Source organism: Panulirus ornatus, chromosome 42 (assembly GCF_036320965.1).
Source record: "Panulirus ornatus isolate Po-2019 chromosome 42, ASM3632096v1, whole genome shotgun sequence".
Classification (NCBI taxonomy): Eukaryota; Metazoa; Arthropoda; class Malacostraca; order Decapoda; family Palinuridae; genus Panulirus; species Panulirus ornatus.
In genome coordinates this window covers 23,532,481-23,555,422 of record NC_092265.1, presented here as the reverse complement: position 1 = coordinate 23,555,422, position 22,942 = coordinate 23,532,481, and the positions used below count along the sequence as shown (strand labels likewise).

The following is a 22,942-nucleotide window of genomic DNA, read 5'->3' as shown; positions in this document are numbered from 1 at the left end:
TGGTTGTTCTTTCCCTACATAACTCGTAGAATTGTTCACTGTCCACGTCATCGACCTGTTCTAAAACCTTAAAAAGGTTGTGATCAAGTCACCTCTAACTCTTCTGTGTGTGCGTGTGTGTGTGTGTGTGTGTGTGTGTGTGTGTGTGTGTGTGTGTGTGTGTGTGTGTGTGTGTCTGTGTGTCATAGATATTTGTCACTACTATTTGTGTGTCGCGGAGGGAGAGTTTTACACTCGTGTTGCCCCGTCTCTTAACCCTGTAAATATGCCCCAAGTCTTTTCTCTTTTGGCGCGCGCGCACACACACACACACACACACACACACACACACACACACACACACACACACACACATCATTGTCTTTGCCAGGTGTGTGTGTGTGTGTGTGTGTGTGTGTGTGTGTGTGTGTGTGTGTGTGTGTGTGTGTGTATAAACATGTCACTGTTCACTGGAATGCCCCAAGATTCCGTCACTGTAGCGATGTAGACGCAAGGCCATCACCGTCGTATAGCAAGACCTCCTAACTACCTTAACTACCCAACCACACGCAATATGTCATTATCAAAAGCAATTCTTAATTCTTTCTTTCTTCCAACCCGTTGTAACCTGTGCAACCACAAGGCTATCCTTGGAGAAGGATCAACTTATCATCCCATCTACGTCACATGACATACCCTGGCTCATGGAGGGAATTCGTAAAAAGATATTACAATATGCGTGACGATACGCCATGTATTGTTATCGTATAACTTTCCCCCCAAGTCCCTGGGCTCGTGGCAACAGCGCATAAATGTCACACACACACACACACACACACACACACCAAAGAATTCTATTCTTTTAGAGTGTGTTTAACAAGGGTAGCGTGACGGTGGGAAGGGGAAATGGTGACGGTGGAGTGACGCTATCAGTGGAGCTGGTGACGGAGCTGTGACACTGCTAGGGGAGCTGGTGACGGTGGTGTGACACTGCTAAGGAAGCTGGTGACGGTGGTGTGACGCTAGGCGGATGTCGTGACGGTGGTGTGACGGTGGTAGAGGGGAGAGCCAAGGGTGGTGAATGTTTAACCCGTTCCTGCGTGACTCCCTCGCGCCATTACGGCCCTTGTGTACCACAACCATGAGGGAGGTGGTGGTGCTAGGGCCCAGCACCCCAGCCATCGGCACCGCCTCCGTCAGGTGGTTCCGTGCTTTGAGGAAGGCGGACACAGGAAACTGCAGACGAAGGCGACGAAGGCCTACGTAGGTCACCGCTGACGAAGGGTAGGGCCTGGAGTTGACCTCAGACGCCTGGATTTACCTAGAGTTGACCCAGGAGGCCGGGGTTTACCAAGAGTTGACCTCATAGGCCGGAGGTCTTCTATAACCATAACAGCTCAGGCCGAGTTTAAGCTGCTGAGGTGGGTTGTTGATCTACCGAGCTGTTGGAGTCTGGGATTACTGGTCTGTGGTGTAGCAGTAATGATGGCGATGGTGGACGCATGGGGTGCTGGTAATGGGGAGGAGTGGGGACATGGGTGGTGATAACTGGGCGGGTATTAATGACACTGGATGGTGATAATGGGAGCAGGAGGTAGTTATGGTGGGGGAAATGGGATGGTGATAATGGGGAGAAGCAGTAATGGGGGGGGGGGTGGAGGTTCGTCCACCCCCACAGCCTGGTCTGTAACCAAGCTTCACTGTTCCTCCTTTGATCAAACAGTCTGTTTGAGTCCGCCTACACAGGCCGTCCGCCATAAACCAGATGATCTGTTGCGCTCCGTACATATTTGCCCAGTGGGAGGATTTTGTTTTCCCCTTCTTTTTCCTTTTTTTTTTCCACTGGACGACCCACAGTGTTTCCATCGCTCACTGGTAGTGGGATGAACAGCTCTGGCCTCGGATTAATTTGTCACCAGATTTGCTGACACTAATGCTCTTGATTTACTGTAATCCGTGGATGTTATGCCAAAATAAAACTTTTTTTTTTCAGTTCAGGTTGAGAAGAAAGCCTTCTGGGACTTTTCCACACATTTTCTAAGGCGAGAATTGCGATCGTGGTGAAAGGTGGTACAAAAACAAGGCTGTTATGGTCTGAACTATTGTTAGAGGTCTGGTGGAAGTCAGTATTAGTTTGCCTGCCTCTCTCTCTCGTCGTCTCACAGGTTCACAGCCTTCCATCTTCTTTGAAGAAGGCAAGACTGATCTCTCGTTTTCTGAAGATATTGTCATCAGGTATATTACTTTCACATCCCTCCTCCGTGATATGATCATGTTTGTTCATGAATAGTATTCTGTATGTTTTTCTTATTCTTCAGTTCCACTAGCATCAAGTTGCCCCTATCACAACACGCCATGTTTTAGTGGCTTGCTGAGGGATTTGACTGATTTCTAAAACCATTTGCAAAGAGTCTCACGAAGCTGTGGTCTGTCTGCACCTGCGTCACTTATGAAAGAGATAAACAATGGAGGTGCAAGTGTACTTCCTTAGGAAGCACAGCTCTCCATCATGAACATTGTATAAAATCAGGTACTTTACATGTGATCTGATCCCATCCTCCTGCTTTACCAGGCCTTCTTTTGTTACGGAAGAAGTGAACCATGAAACCATCTTACAGTCACCAGAGGCTTTTGCTAACTCTATGTTATGTCCCATCAGTGTCTCGTTGGTCGTCCAGCGTCCCTGCAATATAATCGTTGTGGTGGAGCAGCTGAGAGAGCTTGATCTTCCCTTACTGAGGAATGTGTTGTCCTCTGCTGCGTAGATCCATTACATCAGTTATGGTACACTGCAGGTCGCTCAAGACCTCTGATGATGGAGGGGAATGAAGTGGTAGTTGTTTTGTGGTAGGTGTGGTAGTGGCGGTGGGGAAGTGGTGGTTGTTCTGTGGCAGGTGTGGTAGTGGCGGTGGGGAAAGGATGACTGTTCTGTGGCAGGTGTGGTAGTGGCGGTGGTCGTGTGGCAGGTGTAGTGGTCTCGGTGGTGGAGGCGGGAGGTACACAGACCAGGATGGGCAGGTTCCATTATCGTCATCAACCTCCCCTTCTCTCCCTCCCCGCCACACACAGCAGCAAGGGGACCGAAGCATCGCTTGCAAGCATCGCTCTTTATGCTTGATATTATCACTGGGAACTGATCCAGGTGGCGTCAAGCCCAGAGACAGAGAGGAGCAGAGAAAATCCATAACAGGACAATATCATCAGCATCAGGACCTGGGCGAGGGTGGTGGTTCGTGGTGGCCTCACAGAGACCCTAAGCTCGTGGCCAACTCGCTCATGTGTGACGTCACCAACTTTGCGACGACATCACCAGCTTCGCGACGTCACGGAACACCCACACTTGACATCTCGAACGACGCTGTCACGCACGACCAGCAGGCGCAGACCCACACGGGGTCCATGCCTGACCAAGGCATTATCTACCGTCCCTTGGAGCATGGCACCACCATCATTGTTGTGGTATGTCCATAAGAGGCAGCGACTCGGGCCCCATCACAATCCTGGCCAGGCCCTCAGCATCCCAGGCTGTCTCCAGTCTCCTCCAGTTCCCTCCCATTTCCCTCCTCATTCGTTTGATTAACATATTCCTTCATGTTCCTCGCGCCTCTTGCAGAACCTGACTCCTCTTTATCTCAGCCTTCCACTCATCCCTAACCACAGGTCGTCCACCAATCTCTATTTCTTCACACGAGGATAGCTGTACCCACAGCTCCTAGGTCGTAAAACTAGGTGCCTCGGCTTTCTAGACACATGGAGAGGCTCTCACATCAGGGGATGCACGCAGCAGGTGTTCACCAGATGTCCACTACACTACACGACAGACAGGAGGCCAGGAACTGCACACCACAGGACCGGGCCATCAGGGTAAGGCCATGCTAACGATGGTGCACTTGACACAGGGGCGAGGCAGAGGGTCCAGCCATCACCCTCACGTCACCATCTTGCATCGCGTTGGCATCCCTCCTCCTCCTCCTCCTCTCTCTCGCTACCCACCTTGGTAATTGGGAGGATTTGAGACGGCTGCGCAGTGAGCCTGAACTTCAGCGGCTGTCAAGTGTCGCTCCTTTGTCCCAGGTAGCTGTCTCATCTCTCTGCCTCACCGACACGTTGGCTGCTGGCTTTCAGCCCACAGAAATAAGAGCCCCGACAGCCATAGCCTCGTCCACTACCTCTCCAGGTGTCCACTCACACAATGCTTCCGCGACGCCTGCTGGACCATTACCACTCCACGGGCCCACAGATGGAGACCTTATGTTACTCCCCACATAAGCCGGGTCTTTTATAAGTCTTACCGATGCCGTTCTGAAGGAAGTCTCTTCTTTCTTGAAGCATTAAGCAACCCTCCTTTATATACGTTATGTGTATATTGTGTATAATGTAAAGCTACGTATGTTCTACTGTATGCATTGTATATATACTGTATTAACTCTGACACCTACCACATACATCTGATAACATTGAACATAGAGACCTAGAGACAGACACCACAAGGATCCCATTCCATATTTTGTACGAAATATAGAGTTGGAATGAACTAAAGCGGGCAAACTCTCCGTCTTAAACATGACACTTGCCTACACGTTACATCAGACGACTTGTTCTTCGCAATGCAGTGTTCTTCCGCGGTGAGCGCTACGCGATAACCTGCCTCTTGCCACAGTCTCGCAGTAATCACTCGTGAGTTCCCTCTCTCTCTACTCCAGTACACACCCATCGTCATCACATGCTTCCTCCCCCTCTATCTACCTCAGGTCTCGTACACCACTACACCCTTGCCAGGTCCGGCAGAACACCCGTCACAGCACAACACCAACCAGCCGTAGCGCACACACACACACACACACACACCTCCTCCCTCCCTCATTTAGGTGGCACCCGTCACACCATGCCACCACCTCCCACGTTAAGCTGACACCAGCCAGCCGTCACACACACCCCCACTCCCTCACAGGACCAATCACCATCACCGACCGGCCACCTCCCTCACATGCAATAGCCACCTGAACCCCCCCCTCCTGGCGATCAACAAAGGCGGCGACCAGCTCCCACACGCCCGCCACACATGCTCCTCCTACTGGTCACGTCGCCACTAACTCGCCGGTAAATCATCGCTCTTGTCACCTCACTTATCTAAATCTGGCGGGCGTCGCTCCCTAGCAGGCCATACTACTCGCCCTCATGGCCACTTTCACTCCCTCATATCTCGCAGGACATTACCGCCTCCTCTCCGCTCGCCTTCATCACATACTCGAAAAATTTTCGACACGTCTTTTCTGATAGAGCATCTTCTTTCTCCTCCTCCTTTTCTTCCCACAACTTATGCAGCAGATTTCGTAAAAATTTCAATCTCGTTACATACTTTCCAGTGTCTTCGGTACAGTATAATATCGTGCTTCCTGCGTGGAGAATTATTCTTCCTCATTAACGTAAATCTTTTTTTAACCAACTTCTGTCTCAAAATTTCGGATTTTGCTTTTTCTTCCCCTGGCTCCGAGCCTTCCTTCCTCACGTTGTAGAACTCATGAAAGACATTCAACCAAAACGTACTTTAATATCTTCTTGACTTGTTAGAATGGCCGTTCTTTTAGGCTAATTGGTCTGTTAGGCTGACTGGTATTTCTAGGATGACTGGTCCTTCAGGCCGACTGGTTTCAGGTTCCCCGGTCTATAGCCTTAATCTTACGGTCTGAGGATTTTCGAATCTTATTCATAAAGTTTAAATCTGTTTCTCTCCCTCCTGACGTCCCTCACCCTCAGACATCTCCCTCCTGATGCCCCTCATCCTACATCAACATCCTCCAGGTCCCCCTCACCCTACATCAACATCCTCCAGTCCCCCTCACCCTACAACATCCTCCTCCATGTCCCCTCATCCTATAACGTCCTTCTCCAGGTCCCCCTCACCCTACAACATCCTCCTCCAGGTCCCCCTCACCCTACAATATCCTCTTTCAGGACCACATCACCCTACAACGTCCTCCTCCAGGTCCCCCTCACCCTACAACGTCCTCCTCCAGGTCCCCCTCACCCTACAACATCCTCTTTCAGGTCCACATCACCCTACAACGTCCTCCTCCAGGTCCCCCTCACCCTACAACATTCCTCCTCCAGGTCCACCTCACCCTACAACATCCTCCTCCAGGTCCACCTCACCCTACAACGTCCTCCTCCAGGTCCCCCTCACCCTACAACGTCCTCCTCCAGGTCCAACTCACCCTACAACGTCCTCCTCCAGGTCCACCTCACCCTACAAAGTCCTCTTCCAGGTCCCCCTCACCCTACAACGTCCTCCTCCAGGTCCCCCTCACCCTACAACATCCTCCTCCAGGTCCACCTCACCCTACCACATCCTCCTCCAGGTCTCCCTCACCCTACAAGACCGTGCTCCTCATCTTCACATGCCCCTCACACAATATCTTCACCCCTCTATCACTTCCATTAGTCTGTAAGCCCCTGGGGTCCTGGTGTAGTGGGCTCGACGCCTCGACTATAACTTTGCCGACAGCCCCAAGTCTCCACTCGCTGTTCCCACCTGTGTCGTCATTTTCCTCTGTGCGTCGCTCACGTCACTTTCTTATTCCTTTCGCACTTTCATTCCCCATACGACTCATTTTCTCCGCTCATCCTCTCTCATCAATAATATATTTCCTCAACTCATTTTGCACGAAAGTCTTTTCATAAACGTGAGTCCTGGCTGGCGGAGCTCCGTCATGAACAAAAGAGCCGCGAGCGTCTGCTGGCGGCTCCTCCTCCTCCTCCTTGTGAAGCTTTGCCATAATAGGTACAAGTTGGTGGATCACAGACGCTAAGGAATACTCACGGACACTGGGCCAACTTTCCCGCCTCTAATATGACGGGCGGGCAAATGAAATGGTGGGCTCTCAGGATTGAGTGGGCGGGGTGGGTTCAGTAATCCAAGGAAGATTGGGAAGGGAAGGGTTGAGAGAGAGAGAGAGAGAGAGAGAGAGAGAGAGAGAGAGAGAGAGAGAGAGAGAGAGAGAGAGAGAGAGAGAGAGAGAGAGAGAGAGTGTGTGTGTCTTGCTTGCGTCTCACTAGAAGCAGAACAGAAGCAGCAGCAGCGACAGACTGGGGAGTGCCCCACTTCAGGCACACGTATGCCAGATGCTCTACAAGCCAACATCTGGAGCAACGTGCTCTTGTGTGCCTTCCTCCCTCACTGAGGTGTGAGGGAGAGATGCTGCTACATCCCTTTACCCCCTCACAACTCATTCAATAATTCTCAAACCCTCAGGTCCTTCATAGGTCTATCGTCACCCCAAGATGTTCCCGGACGCTCCACGGCCTCAACCTTCACACGGTCTTCAGGTCTGTCTTCTTCCATCACTCATCGTGCTTCAGCTTCAGAAGGACCTCTGGAGGTAGCTAACCATCAGCCTGAACCTGAGGTTCGTCTATGTCCTTCAGCGTCACACGAATATGACACAACATCTGCAGGTCTGTCTTCAGGTAATGTGATTTGACACACTCAACAGCACCTTCTGTGATGCACGACTCGCCATCAGGTTAATACTCCAACTACCATCGTCCCACTGGATCTTGAAGTCTCGTCCTTAAAGTGTTGTCTTTCGTCTTAACACCCCAAAACGTACCATCGTACCACCTTTACCGTCGCTTTTTCAAGTCTTTTGTCACCAAGATGAAAACATACTGGATGATTACATTCGCCCTCATATCTCAGGAGGTTTGCCTCGCCTTCATGCCTTTGAGCCAGCCTGTGACGCCGTCCCATCCTTCCTCCCTCCCTCGGCCCTAGCCAGCCTCCCACACACACACACACACACACACACACCATTTCTTTAGCATTATCTTCCCCCTTAAACCCTACTCCGTCTCAAAGATCCCGGTGCTCTTTTCTTCGGGTCCAACGTCACCCTTGCCCTTTCTTTGAAGCTCAGTTGGCCATTTGCTCATTATGGGGACAAAGGAGGGCGCTATCGTGGCCGCCTCTCATAAACCTTCTCTTACAGTGTCACACGTTTTGAGATTCCCAGAATGATGCTGCCAAGCTCGCTCTTCCTCGGCCTCACTCCACAACCTACCTTAACACTCCCGTGTGTGTGTGTGTGTGTGTGTGTGTGTGTGTGTGTGTGTGTGTGTGTGTGTGTGTAATTACCTTGTTCGTACGGTAGAGGGAGGACGTTCTACACTCGTGGATCGCCATCTCTTTGACCATTTTCTCTTCTGTAACACAATATTTTAGCTTTCGTGTATTCCCGGCATTTCCTAGTGTCATCCCTTAGGGTTTTCTTTTTGTTCCGCTTCTTCTAATGTTCTCATACCATCATGTATATCTTCAATTCGTGTTCTGCCAAGTTTCTTGTTTAATTCCTTATCACAAAACCTCTTATTCTTCTAATTTTGCATCTCTTCGTTGTCAATATTATCCAACCAGTTCAAACATTTGAAGGTTGTGATTATATAACCACTTAATCTTTCTCTCTTCCAATGTTGGCCAATTGATGACCTCAAACCTACCACTGTAACTAAGTTTATTCAATTCTAGTATTACACTTGCCGTCCTCCTCTGTACCTTCTCTATTAGTTCTCTGCGTTTCTTTAAGTTATGGCGACCAAACCAGATAGACTACTGTTTAGCCCCAAATACTGCGTATTTGGGGCTAAAATACGCAGGGAGTAATTTGCTGATTATTTTCTTAACTGTTAACTCAAGAAATGTTCTACAATCTGCCAGCAAACAATTTGTTTTCTCTCAAATTCTCTTGTGGTGGAGGGAACTTCTGCGAAAAGTTAGGCTCCCTAAGGACCCAATTTCTTCACTAACCTACTATCTGACGCATCGTCAAACGCTTTCAGGCAGCTGCAGAATAGACACACACACACACACACACACACACACACACACACACACACACACACACACACACACAGCCCATCGTTTTCTTCAGTCCAAAAAACGGAGTTCAGACTCCCAGAGACACCTGATATGGAGGCTCTCCTTCCCCCCTTCAACCAGTGTTGTCTCTCAGTTAGGAGGTTCCTCCCTTGCAAGTCGTCGACCATTTGCTTTCTGGTTATCTTTTCCAGTGTCTTCCAGACCACACTCGACACTGGGACTAGTCTGCAGGTCGGCGCAATTTCCATGTCTCCTTTGTTTAAGAGAGGCACAACATTTTGATACCTGCACCATATTGGTCACTATGTATATAAAAAAGGGGCTTCTTCCTCTCCCCTGGCGCTACACTTTTCCCCAAAGGCATATCAGATAATATTTGAAGCTGCTTGTCAAACGTATCTGCCCAAATCCTCATAACATGGAGAAACCTCATCAGAACCTGGAACTATATATAGGGGTCATAACCATATGGTACTCCACTTATGTCTTTTCCAGCAATATCCAGGCTTTCCAGGACCTCCTCCTGCCCCAGTGTCTTCCAGTGCGAAAATAAACTTTTAAACTTAGTCTACTGCTCGTACTTCGGTAAATATTTTCTCATTACATTTGCTCTGAATCCCTTAACCTTCTGAGCTGCTCTCTAACCTCCAGACGTTTTGTAATGAATTTACACCAACGTTCTGGTCAATATTCCTGTCCACAATGTTCTCCTCAAAGTTTCTTTGTTCCTCTTTTGTTTTCCTTTGTATCTTGTTCTTTACGACTTCTGAGAAGTTGGTTGGTTGTGGTTATATCTGTATCTCGTCCACAGTACAATACTTAAGCTCTTTTGCGTTTGGACATCTGCCACTTAACCACCTCTCTCTCTCTCTCTCTCTCTCTCTCTCTCTCTCTCTCTCTCTCTCTCTCTCTCTCTCTCTCTCTCTCTCTCTCTCTCTGCCAACCTCCCCTCATCATCTACAGTTAGCGACACCCTTGTTTTAAATTCTTCAAAGTATATTTCACAGAAGCTTTCATAATAATACCATCATGGCTACAGAATTCCATTTCTCAATCGCTGTTTTAGAACTTGTTTACCCTCTGTGTAACACCATCTATTTGATCTATTTATGGACCTCATTTCCCACGTAATCATACTCAAGCATTATATAACTACCATTTTCTAATTGATGTAACGTAGTTGGGAGTCCAATTTTCCATGCTACCAAGTCTAAAGATAAGATCCAACAATGATAATGCATCAGCCCCTCCGCTTCTATGGTTCCAGAGCTCAGTGACATCATGACATATGAGATTTTCCTGTACAGAATCTAATAATTTCGTCTCTACGATTCTCTATATTCAAGAAGAAGTAGATTCCCCCAGTCTCCCCGAAGACCCCCAGACTCTACTCCCCCTAGATCACAGACCACACTCCCTCTTCCCTTCCATCTAGACCCCAGACTACACTTCCCCCCTCCAATCTAGACTCCAGACTACATCATCCTTCCCTTTGACCTCCAGACCACACTCCTCCCCTTCCAACCTCCAGTACTCCTGTCAGTAGCCAGTAGTGGAGAGGTCCAGGGGGCACAACTCAGGACCCACCACAACTTCCATTGAAGTCTCCCTCCACCCTAATAAAAGAAAAAAAAAAAATCATCGTAGGGGAAGGTATCATTATTCCTTACGACCCTGCCAGGGTGGGTCCTTGGACACATTCGGCGACCATAGACAGATCACATCCGGCTGTCAAGAAGACGCGATGGTTTCAGGTCTAAATGGAAGATCCATTTACAAACGACATCATTCAGTATTCAGCAGATAAAGAGGAGATTAAACGGCATTTCAGAGGATACAGAAATACAACTAAAAGGGGTCGACATACTCATGGGATAATCTGGGGGGTGAAATGGACTCGATCAAAACCTGTATTAATCCCACACCACATCCGCTACACGGCTGACCGAGTTAATGCATCAGAACGTCGAAACATTAGCACGAGCAGCTGGTGCTGACCACTAGAGCCACGGCCACCCTACCACGATGACCACCACCACAACACTGGGCCTCCTCCCCGTCACACCAGCAACACGGACCTCACCACACCAGAGGCAGTCTACCGAACACCTCAGGATTATTCTCCCACATATACGACTCCTCCCACGTTAGGACCAGCTCCCTCCCACGTCAGCCAGTGGGGACCAGCCACACTAGCTCCCTCCCACGTCAGCCAGTGGGGACCAGCCACACCAGCTCCCTCCCACGTCAGCCAGTGGGGACCAGCCACACCAGCTCCCTCCCACGTCAGCCAGTGGGGACCAGCCACATCAGCTCCCTCCCACGTCACCCAGCAGGGACTCACCCCAGCCAGCTCCTCCCCTCGTCAACTAGGAGGGACCAGCCTACCAGCCCTCCATCCACACGTCATACAAAAGGGATCCCTGAACAAACACATATAACAAAAACAAACTACAGAGAACCCAATCATGAAAAGCAAAAAGGGAGAGAAACGACAAGAAAAAAAAAGTATAAAACAAATTTCAATAATCAGTAAACGGAGAGGAAGAGGCAGGGAGAGGAAGAGGCAGGGAGAGGCAGTGTATGAAAATGCTGCTGGACTAGAGTGTAGGTCAGCTGGTGGCCAAGAGAAGGCCATTTTGGTGCAGGTGGGAGGGAGGGAAGGTAGTGGCGCCGGAGTCACTGATGGACAGCCCTCCTGATGGCCACTTGACACGCCATCCTCCTGCCTGATACCCATCGCCACACCACATGGCGGCCACATATAATTTCTTATTAATTTCTCCAGAGGCCAATGTGCGTCCGAGTCCGCCAGGGAACCTGCATGAGTCGGAGACATGACTGACTCCACGCCTCCGCTCACAACACACTCTTGAACGACCTGGTCATCATGACATGCCATGAAAGACCTTCATGACACCAGAGGATGATGGGGGTGGAAGAGGAGGAGGAAGACCTGGTGAAGACCTCAGGGGGGGTCTTCTACGCCCCCATACAGCCCGGGTTGGGCCCAGGTTCTTGGGTTGGGAGGTTAGAAGCCGCGGTCCTCAGGCCCACGTAACCCCCTCAGCCTGGCTTGGTGATGGTGACAGTGACAGTCACTGTACGTACGGTGACATTCACTGTCGACTGCGTGGCAGTGACTCGCTGCACAGCATGGTTTACTTGTCACTGTCATGCATACGACGGTGACACTGTGGAAAATCTGCAGGTGATTTTCACTGTCGCACACCTCCTTGTTAGTGACTTTCACGGCCACAAGGAGTAAAAGCACTGCTGGTGAATTACTGTATCGATTGTGACAGTGTTACCTGCTTGTAACGGTGACATTCACTGTAACACAGCTGCTGCAGCCAGACGTAACACCCCCCAGGAGGGGGATCCAGGTTGTTTGCAGTAAACTACTGTCGTAAACTAAGTCGGATTGGTCAACTTGTCCCACATTCTTCGATGACTTGTGCCCGGGTTGTTTATATACGGTGGTACGGGAATGTTTATACACGGCGGCAGAGGCTCAGGGAAGGGAATGTTTATACAGGAGCAGACAGATGTTTATGAGGTGTGAATGTTTTGTTTTTTTGTGCTACCAATTTTTTTTTCAGAATCATAAATATATTCACCAGACGGGAATGTTTAAAGGTATATAGTGTGATATTTATATGGCAAGGGGATGTATACATGGTAGAGATACGAGTCATGTTTATGTAGAGATGGTGACTACAAAATAAGAATTTACATAGTGACCGATTTTTATATGACAAGATTTATATCAAGTTGGAATTTCCATGGGAAATGACGGCAGTATGGCGCCATGTTTATATACGGGGATTTCAAGTGAAGAATGTTTATAGTGTAGAGGTTTACAAGACGTCATGTTTATATAATAGAGGATGTTTATTTAAGATTTACAAGGAGAATAAAAAAAAATTTACAGCCCGTAAATGAGATTTACAGACACTAGATTCACTGCACTACGTTCAGCAGCTGCATAAGTTACTGGGTCGACTCACCACGCTGCTCCCCTCCTCACTCACTCACACGGCTCAGTGCTCCGGCATCGGTATGGAGCGCACGTCGCTCGGGGGGGAATCGAAGCCTGGGTGATAGATGGGGGAGCGAGGAGGTGGGGGATGTTGCCAGCACTCCAGAGGTAAGAGTGACGACAGACGATGGCTGCTACTCTAACCCCCCATCAGGACCCTGTCCAATATCCTTACACCTGCGGAAGGATACGACCCCCCCAGGAGCACGACGGTACGATCCTAGAGCACGACGGTACGATCCCTGAATACGACGGTACGTTCCTTAGGGGAGGAGTGGAGGATTGTTAGCCAATAACAGGCCTGAAATAGAATCCATCGAGAAAGGCGGGGCGCTGAAAGTGGCCCCCCCTAAGAAAAAGGGTCCTAATCCTATAACCGACCTCCGACTCGAAACCTCCTCCATAACAGCACCAACTTCGACCTCAGCAGCGTCCCCTCCACACCATCTAAAACATCGACCCTCAACACCCGACCCTACGCGCACCCCACCATGCAACCACCGTACTCCCAACCCCCCCGCCAAATCTCCGTCGCAAACCCTACACCAACTGCCCATTATCAGCCCTCCTCCAAGTCTCAAAGTATCTACCCCCGTCAACCCTACATCAACTACCCCCATTAACCCGATTCCAAGTAACCCCCATCAACATCAATCCAACTACCTCATTAACTCGACGAATCGTACGACCACCAGCCACCCAACACCTTCGTCCCCCGCGTAAACAGCCCCACCCCCTCCATCCCAGAACCTATTCAAGTTCGGGGGTCCATTACAGCTCCATCCAGCGCGGTGGGAGGCACAGGGGTGCATTAAGCCAGGGGTTAAGGAAACTGTTTCCCCCCCCCCACACACTACGAGGGGGAATGGGGGGGCCAGCCGAGCTCTGGGCCGACTAAGAGACCCGCCAGCACCAACCACAGCCTCGTCAGCCTCGGGCCACGGGCCACGGGCCACGGGCCACGGGCCACTACCTCGATGGTGCTCACCCATCACTATCGCCCTCAACACCTCACCCATACCTGATGACCGCCATCGTCACCTTCACTACATAAACACCAACAACCATCACCACCACTAGCATAAGTAACACCAACGCCACCACTAGCATAAGTAACACCAACACCACCACTAGCATAAGTAACACCAACACCACCACTAGCATAAGTAACACCATCACCACCACTAGCATAAGTAACACCATCACCACCACTAGCATAAGTAACACCAACACCACCACTAGCATAAGTAACACCAACACCACCACTAGCATAAGTAACACCATCACCACCACTAGCATAAGTAACACCATCACCACCACTAGCATAAGTAACACCAACACCACCACTAGCATAAGTAACACCAACGCCACCACTAGCATAAGTAACACCAACACCACCACTAGCATAAGTAACACCAACGCCACCACTAGCATAAGTAACACCAACACCACCACTAGTATAAGTAACACCAACACCACCACTAGCATAAGTAACACCAACGCCACCACTAGCATAAGTAACACCAACACCACCACTAGTATAAGTAACACCAACGCCACCACTAGCATAAGTAACACCAACACCACCACTAGTATAAGTAACACCAACACCACCACTAGCATAAGTAACACCAACACCACCACTAGCATAAGTAACACCAACGCCACCACTAGCATAAGTAACACCAACGCCACCACTAGCATAAGTAACACCAACACCACCACTAGCATAAGTAACACCAACGCCACCACTAGTATAAGTAACACCAATGCCACCACTAGCATAAGTAACACCAATGCCACCACTAGCATAAGTAACACCAATGCCACCACTAATATAAGTATAAGTAACACCAACGCCACCACTAGTATAAGTAACACCAATAACCACCACCACTAGTACAAATCCCACTGGAATCGTCATCTTCTTCACCAGAACTAGCACCACTTCGATCACCATCACTTTCATCACTATCAGCGTAATCATAACTAGTATTATTCCTTGCAACATCACCATTTCATCCATCAATAATGCCATGAAGACAACACGGACACAACCATCACCATCACTGCCACCAACACCATACAATACTGCCACAATCATCATCATCACATCATCTTCGTCTCCCGTTATCTTCCATATCATCTTCAGCTCCATATCAGTGTCACCTAAATTTAGGAAGGTCCAATGAGATTCTAGAGGGGCGGGCGATTTGATCCGGTAGGGAGAAATCTAATTCCAGAAGGTTTGAACTGATTATGGAAAAAAGCGATTTCTGTCTGGAAGATGTGATCTGATTCTAGAAGGACGAGATCTGTTTCCGGAAGGAGCGATTCTGGAACGCGCAGTATCTTTCTAGAAGGAGTAGTTCAGGAACGTGGGTTACGCTTCTTGAAGTAGCGCTTCCAGAACGTGCTATACGTTTCTGGTAGGAGTGATTCCCGAACATGCCCTGGATTTCTGGAAGAAGCAGTCATGGAACATGCGTTGTTTTAAGGAAGGTGCGCTTCTGGAACATGCCCTAAGTTTCTGGATGGAGTGGTCTGGAATGAGTCGTATGTTTCGGGCATAGGGGCGCTTCTGGAAGGTGCCATATGTTTACAAGAAGTGATCTGGAACGAGCCATATATTCCTGGAGGGAGTGATTTCATTCTAGAAGGTGCTAATTAATTCTTAACTCAGCAGCCAATCCTGGAAAACTGGACATCGTTGAGCAGTAACCATAAGATTTTGGAAATTGTGGTTTGGATCTGGAAAGTCTCGCTTGAGGATGGATAGCAAAACCTGCGTTCTGAAAAACTTAATTTAACTCTGGAAACTGGAGTTTGATGATGGAAGATGAGATTCTTTACTGATACTTGGTTCAAGTAATTACTGTTTGACTCGAGAAAATTTCAATTATATTCCGAAAGCTACGATCGGATTCTGATAGCTATGATCTGACACCAGGAATTCCCTTGTGATTCAGGAAAATACATAACTTGATTCCAGCTACTGCCCATTAAAATTAGAGGGAGATGTAATGAGAAGTAATTCTGGAAAGCTAAACCTTAATAACTGGAAGCTATGTTTGATTATGGAAGATACGGGACTGAATGAATTCATGGATGATTTCACACTAACTATATGCCCTTTATTTTCGAAGACTCATTTTTAGGTCTGGAAGGAATGACTCGCCTCTGGGAAGAGGATCTTCGTCCAAAAGCCAACAAATGACTTCTTGATGACATTTCACACCGAGTGGTGTCATTACATTGTAAAAAAATGTATTTTTTTTTTTTTATTCTGAAGTGCGATTTTTCATTTATTTCTGACAGGTACGGTTTATTCTGCGAGGTGCAACGAGTTCCCTAAAGCACATATCAATTTCGGAGCAGATGCCTGGATCTGACTTTTTTTTTCAGCAGTTGTGATGTGGCCTGCATGTCTATGTAGCCATCATATCCTGGTTGGTGAACATTTGGCCAAGACCTTAAATTTCTTCAGCGAACATATCGAGGTATTTCTAATGGCTTCAGGCAATGTATGACCAATTCTGAGCCTCTTGGAAACCCTACCTTCCTGGATTTTCTAAGACTGAGTTATGATACACCTTTCCCGTCGACTCTTTAAAATATAACCAGAGCGTTTGCGTCGTTAGCAGTTGTTCAAAGTGTTGACAATGCCAGCGCCAAATTGCAGTTCCGCCTTATCCGAGAGGTGACGTTACCATACAGTAGTATTCTACTTGTGAGAGTATCAGTGCCTTGAAGAGCGGCGTCATCAGCGGTGTTTTCCCCTCGCTTTAGAAGGTCCGTTAGATGCAGCCTAGCTCCTCCATGCACGACGCAACTGTTGCCCTGTTGAGGTCGCTGAATGTAAAAGGTCGTATGACATTATTTCTCCGAGGTCTCTCGCATTGTTCATTGGTGATGTGGTGGCGTCTGTAACTGTGTGGTGTATTCTGTTCCGTCTGTTCTTCACTTTGCCCACACCGGTGGAGTTGGAAAGGCATGTCGTTTGCGGTGGCTCTGTGGAGGACTTTATTAGTGTCTGCTTCCAGTTCCTCAGCGTCTTCTACTGATGCGATTTTCATACTTCTTCTTGTGTGTCACTAGTTCATTGCAATTCTTTGCAGGATTATATAATGACAATACCACAATTCTCTTCTTCACTACACTTGCTACTCCTTTTATGTATTGTCTGATTACGGCATGATATGAAGCTGAAGTTCGTCTTTACGTCGATGTTTTATGATCTGTCAATCAAAAGATATACAGATTTGTTAGTCCAAATAAATCCATAACCTCCCGCTCATCCAGGTAATTCCCATCTTAGAATTTTGTGCGCTGCGTCGATGTAGTCTCACTTATCAAAAGGTTTTCTAAAGTCTGTTTATAAACACGAGAGAATTTCGGTGGTCCTCCAGAGCCTTCACAGTCTTACCGTTGTCATCCAGGAACGGAGACCAAGAGATGGTCGTCCCGCCCCTCGAAGCACGTTCTCCTGGAACAGGAAGACCATCTAATTCCAGGAAGTCCAGCCATCGTCCATCTACTGTGGAAAATGGCTGGACTCATAACAAGTATCAGTGACACGTTATGCCGGAGACATCGCGTCTTCAGCCCTCGATATCTTGGTTCGAGCAGCAAGCACAACGGCGGCCAGAGATGCCAACAGGAGGATGGTTAGAGCGGGCAACAGGAGGGCGAACATGAAACAACAGTTAAGCTTATGTTTAAGAATTACCAACAGAAAGTCAATAATAACTCAAACTAAATTTACTTTTCGATAAAAAAACGTTCACAAACCATAGGATAACAAGGGCAAACAGGATCACATAAATACATCGCTTCTACGTGAAAGAACATGGTATACATTGAAAGAAAACAGTAGATATGGGTGAAAACAACGCTATTTCCAGTGGGTTCCTGGGTCTTATCGTCCAACGGGTCTTCGGTGGGTCTGGAGCCTTAGTCTTGGCTGCCGACCAGCTACACGAACAGAAAGAAAGAACGAAAAAAAAAAAAAGTGATTGATATTTGTATGTCGAGTCAGTGTGAGTGGGCTAAAGTTGGGCAAGCTCGACGGAAAACAGTGCAAGTGTTAAAATTTATTCAACTGTACACATTTCTAAAGAACAATCAGTTTTGATTTATGTGTAGAAACAGTATGAGGCTACAATCACAACCTCACAAAATATAGATATTGTAGACATTCACACTATCATATCATATCAAATTCCATCCGCTTCCTGGAAACCCACTTAAGACGAGGATAATGAAATATATGTGACAAAAACCGCAAGTTGGGTTAAAAAAAATCCGCTTTTACCAAATTGGAAAAAAAAAGAAAAAGGAAAGAAAATAGTTATTGAAATCGTGTTCACTGCCGGAGCCATGTTACCCCAGGATCATGGATCATGAAGATGACAGTCCGTTTCTTCCTGTTTATCAGCCATGAAAACAGGCCGTTTCCTGTTGTTTGTCCCTGTAAGCCAGGAAATGAAATATGTTGTTGGCCAAGATCATCGTAACTAATACCGTAACGTCACACAGATGGGGAACTGGCGAAGACAACAGATGCACCGAAGGTTCAAAATCTCCCTAGTAGTGGATGGGAAGATCGCATTTTTTTGGACGTCTGCCGCACATGGCACTATCTTGGACCCAGCTCATTGAGGAGGAGGAGGAGGAGGAGGAGGAGGAGGAGGAGGAGGAGGAGGGATCGTCACGAACTGGATGACACCGGTGACATGACAAGCCCGGTGCTGTATGACATGACAAGGTAAAAAAGTCATAAAACTTTTATCAAAGGAACAAAGACTGAAGTGCATGTGGGAGGGGGGAGGGGGGCGGCAGGGGAAGGGGAGGGGGAGCAGGGGAAGGGGGGAGGGGGGATGAGAAAGCGGGAGAAGAATGGGGCGGTGGAAGGGGGAGGGGGGAGGAAAATACAGGTGGTGGGTGGACGCGTCGTTGACTGACGGTGAGACGCAGTACATACAGGTGGGCACATCCAGGGGAAGAGGCCGCTGGCTGGATACAGAAAGGAGGATCCATCAAGACATCCCCCCCCCCTCTCTCTCTCTCTCTCTCTCTCTCTCTCTCTCTCTCTCTCTCTCTCTCTCTCTCTAGTGTCCACCCATCTCTCCATCTTCCTTTCCTTCCTATTCCACAACCGTTCATGCTTCCATCCCCCCTTTCCCTCATCCTCAGCTATACTCTCCTGTCTCAGTGTATGACACACATTAGTGGTGTAGGATCCTACTAGTGTCCTCCAGCAGATGCCCTTGCCATACGCCATGAGGTCTTCCTCTTGCCTGTCATTCCCCCAACGTACTCTCCCAACCTGTCTCTTTCCCCCGTCCTTTTTCCTCTCCTGTCTAAGTTCCCTGTCATTTCTCCCTCAGGACCCGTCTGGCCTTCTGGCTGGCCGTGTCCGCTTTCTGCCTCCCCGCGCCCCACCCCCCAGCACCCTGGCCTGGCACGGAGGCACCCGGGTTCCTACAGCAATCATTTCTTTCTCATAATTGGCGCCTGACGCGGCAGCTTCCCGGCCTACTGTAATTATGTCGCAGCTGTCCAACACCTTCCTGCCAACATCAGGGTCCTGGTGTCAGTGCCTAGCCCTTCTGCCAACAGGCGGGCCCATGTGCCAGCCCCTAGCCCCTCTGCCAACACCTAGGCCACTGGATCAGACCCTAACCCCTCTGTCAGCACCTGGGTCCTAGTGCCAACCCTAGCTTTACTACCAACATTGAAGTCCTGCTGCCAACAACCGGATCCCAGTGCTAGCCCCTAACCCTCTTCCCACTATCCCGGTCCTCCTGCTAGCCCCTAGCCCTCCTGCCAGCCCCTACCGTCATGCCAGCCCTCAGCTCTCCTACCTACACCGGAGCCCTAAATCTTGGCAACACCCCAGTTCCAGGAACCAAGTTTTTTCTTCGCATCTTCGGTACCTCGGGTCCTGCCAGGAGCCAGAGGCCAGGTCCAGACCTTCTCCAGTACCTTGGTCCTTCCAGGAGCCAGATTATGCTGCCATGTAGGAGATTTGGGACAGATCCTGACCTTCTCCTGGTTTACCGTTTCTTCCAGGTGCCATGGACCAGATCCTGACCTTCTCCTGGTTTACCGTTCCTTCCAGGTGCCATGGACCAGATCCTGACCTTCTCCTGGTTTACCGTTCCTTCCAGGTGCCATGGACCAGATCCTGACCTTCTCCTGGATTTTGGTGACTTCCAAGAGCCACACAATGACCTAACCTGAGCTCTGCCCGGAGTATACCTCGACCAGTGTTCGGGGTTCCTCTACCTCCCCATACCTCAGGCTGAGCCAAAGCTGCTGAGCTGGGTTCGTTGGTCGACCAAGCTGTGGGTACCCGCGGCCCGCAGGCCGACGTAACCATCACAGTCTGGCTGGTGTGGTACACGTAGTACTTACCCAGGACCTTCTGAAATCTCTCTTACATCCCACAGTGTTTCTGATGGTTATGGTCAATGTGTTGAATAGTCTTTTTTGAACGCAACTACAGTTTTTGGCGTAACATTTTAGTCTTCCATACCTGTTGTGCTAACAGAGAATGATTTCAGACTCTTGGTTGGGGATCATGCTTTCTAAGACTTCCCAAGTGTGAATAATGCTCTGACTCTCACGTCTGCTTTTCAAATAGCACAGCCTCATTGATTCCAGTCGTTTTCAATAGTTCAGTTCCTTTACCGTGTCAATACGGGCCATGAAAGACCTTTGAACACTTTCCAACCGCAATTTCGCCCGCCTTGTAAGGTGCTGTCAGTACACCGCAGTATTCTATTCATAAGAGTATTTAGTGCCTTGAAGAGCGTCATCATTGATTCTTCCTGGCTGATCTTGAAGGTCCGCAAGATCCATTGTACCATCCTTTTCGTAAGAGGCAACTGTTGTCATGTCTTTTGCAGCATTAGCTTTGGAATATGGGTGAATGAACCAAGGATTGGAAGAACAGGTTGACTCTAAAGTCGAGCGGATAAAATGCCTCCATTCCCGCAAAAGTAACTTTGGCTTCGCGTTTGTCTATATCAATATCAAAGCGGAGGTTTGAACCTGCATCAACATCAGAGCGGGGAGGCGTGAACCTGTACCAACGTCATAACAGAGGGGTGTAATCTTGCACAGACATCGCAACAAAAGATTATGAGTCTACAATTCATGAGATGTAGCACGACACCAACATCTGTACCAGAAGGAACATTACTTGCAGCAATATGAGAGGGACAATATCAAGAGCTACGTCCACCATCAAAGCAGGGAATCTGGGTCTGTAGCAGAACTACAGAAGGTATCACGGCCTATAACAGAGTAAGACTATGGGATCTGCACTTGTTCGGAGGTCTGAACCCACCCTCACCCGGCCAAGTATAAGCGCGTGAACACCAAGCCAGAGACACGGCGGATGGACTGCATCGACACCAACTATAGACTTCTGTGAGGCTGAGGCTGGGTCAGGGACTTGCTTGACGACCATCACAAGCGGGAGGAAGGCCTGCACCAACAGCCTGGGTTGTCTTTCTGCCGACATCGTGAAAGTCAAGGCTCTGGTGAGCAATATCAACGTAGCTGAGAGTTCAGGATAAGCGAGGCGCCAAGTAAGGGATCTGGCCTACACCAAAATCAATGTAGAGAGGCCAGGCCTAAACTATTTCCTTAAAATTATGTTTAATTGGAGTATGACACTCTTTTTCACCCTACGGCCAAGCTTTACGATCTTTGGAGTGAATGGAATGCCTGCATTGATATCAGAGGGCCAGGCCTGCCGATAGTGAACACGATCTGAACGTTCATATGACATCAGAGGAGGACGTCTGGCCAGCATGTATATTGAAGCGAAGTATCTGGCTGCACCGTCTACGAAGAGAGCTTGGCGAATACTAGCCTGTATCACAGCAGCTAACCAGAGGGTGTGGCCTGTGCCACAGCATCAAAGCAGAGGGTTTAGCTTACACCACAGCAACATAGCAGGGAGCTTGGCGTTCACCATCATCCCAGCAGAGAGTCTAGAAGCCTGAACCATCATCAAAGCACTAGATTTGGACTGTTCCAGTATCAGAGTGGAGGACTTGGCCTGCGCCGACCAACAAAGCTGAAAGCCTAAACTGCACCAGAAAAGCGTGTCCTGCGTCAGCAACACAAGACCCAACCTGGTCTAAACCACCATCAGCACACGGGGCCACCCTGTACCAGCGTCACCAGCACCAGGTGTGACACATGTCAACAATAGAGGAGAAGGTCTGGCTATTGCGCAAAGGGTGTGCACATTGAGCAGTATTAAAGACGAGGGTCTGACCTGCACACCAACAGATTAAAGGATCTAGACCTGAGTTTGATTTACGTTTATTCCACGTACTGGAAGAGTGGAGGATTAGCATACGTATGTAGATGAGCTGGGCATAAATACTAAAAGACAGATGAGAGTCTGATCCTCTATAAGCATTACTGCAGATGTTCAGGTCTGCGGAACAGAATAAAGACCCGGAGAAGAGGGTCGAACACTAAAGCAGAGTCAGAATAAATGCATTAGGTTCAACAGCAATGGTGTCCAGTATCTCAACCTGTTCCAGAACTAAGGGTCTGGCCATTACTAGGAAAAGAGCAGAGGCGTCTGAAGCCTCTACAAGGATCAGGAGAGACACTTTGGTCAACACGACATCTAGAATAAGGAGGATCTGAATGTGTTCGAGTCTGGCCTCCACTCCAGTATGGAAGGGCCTGGATCCTGCACCAACATCAGAGCAGCGGACTGGCCCTGCCTAGCCTGGCCTCCGTGAGCAGGGAAGGTTGACCCTGCGTGGGGCAGCAGGCGGTGTGGGCCTATTGATCCATCCGCCACACACACACACACACACACACACACACACAAAACCACGGCGGTGCAGCGGTGGTGGTGCTGTTATGGCGTTGCTGCTGAAGCATTTCTACTGCATTTGTGGTGCTGTTTGCTGCGCTGGCACTGCAGCGGCCGCCTCGGTTCATCTGTCATGCTGTTGCGACGATGGCGCCACCGCTGCTGTACCATGACACTATGGCGGCGCTGC

At 48.9% G+C, this 22,942-nt stretch overlaps 1 protein-coding gene across 12 annotated transcripts in view; it reads right to left on the bottom strand.

Moving 5' to 3' along the window:
- The window catches only part of LOC139761978 (protein turtle homolog B-like), a 514,207-nt gene that overhangs the window by 369,949 nt on the left and 121,316 nt on the right, over positions 1-22,942 (bottom strand). The window lies entirely within an intron of this gene.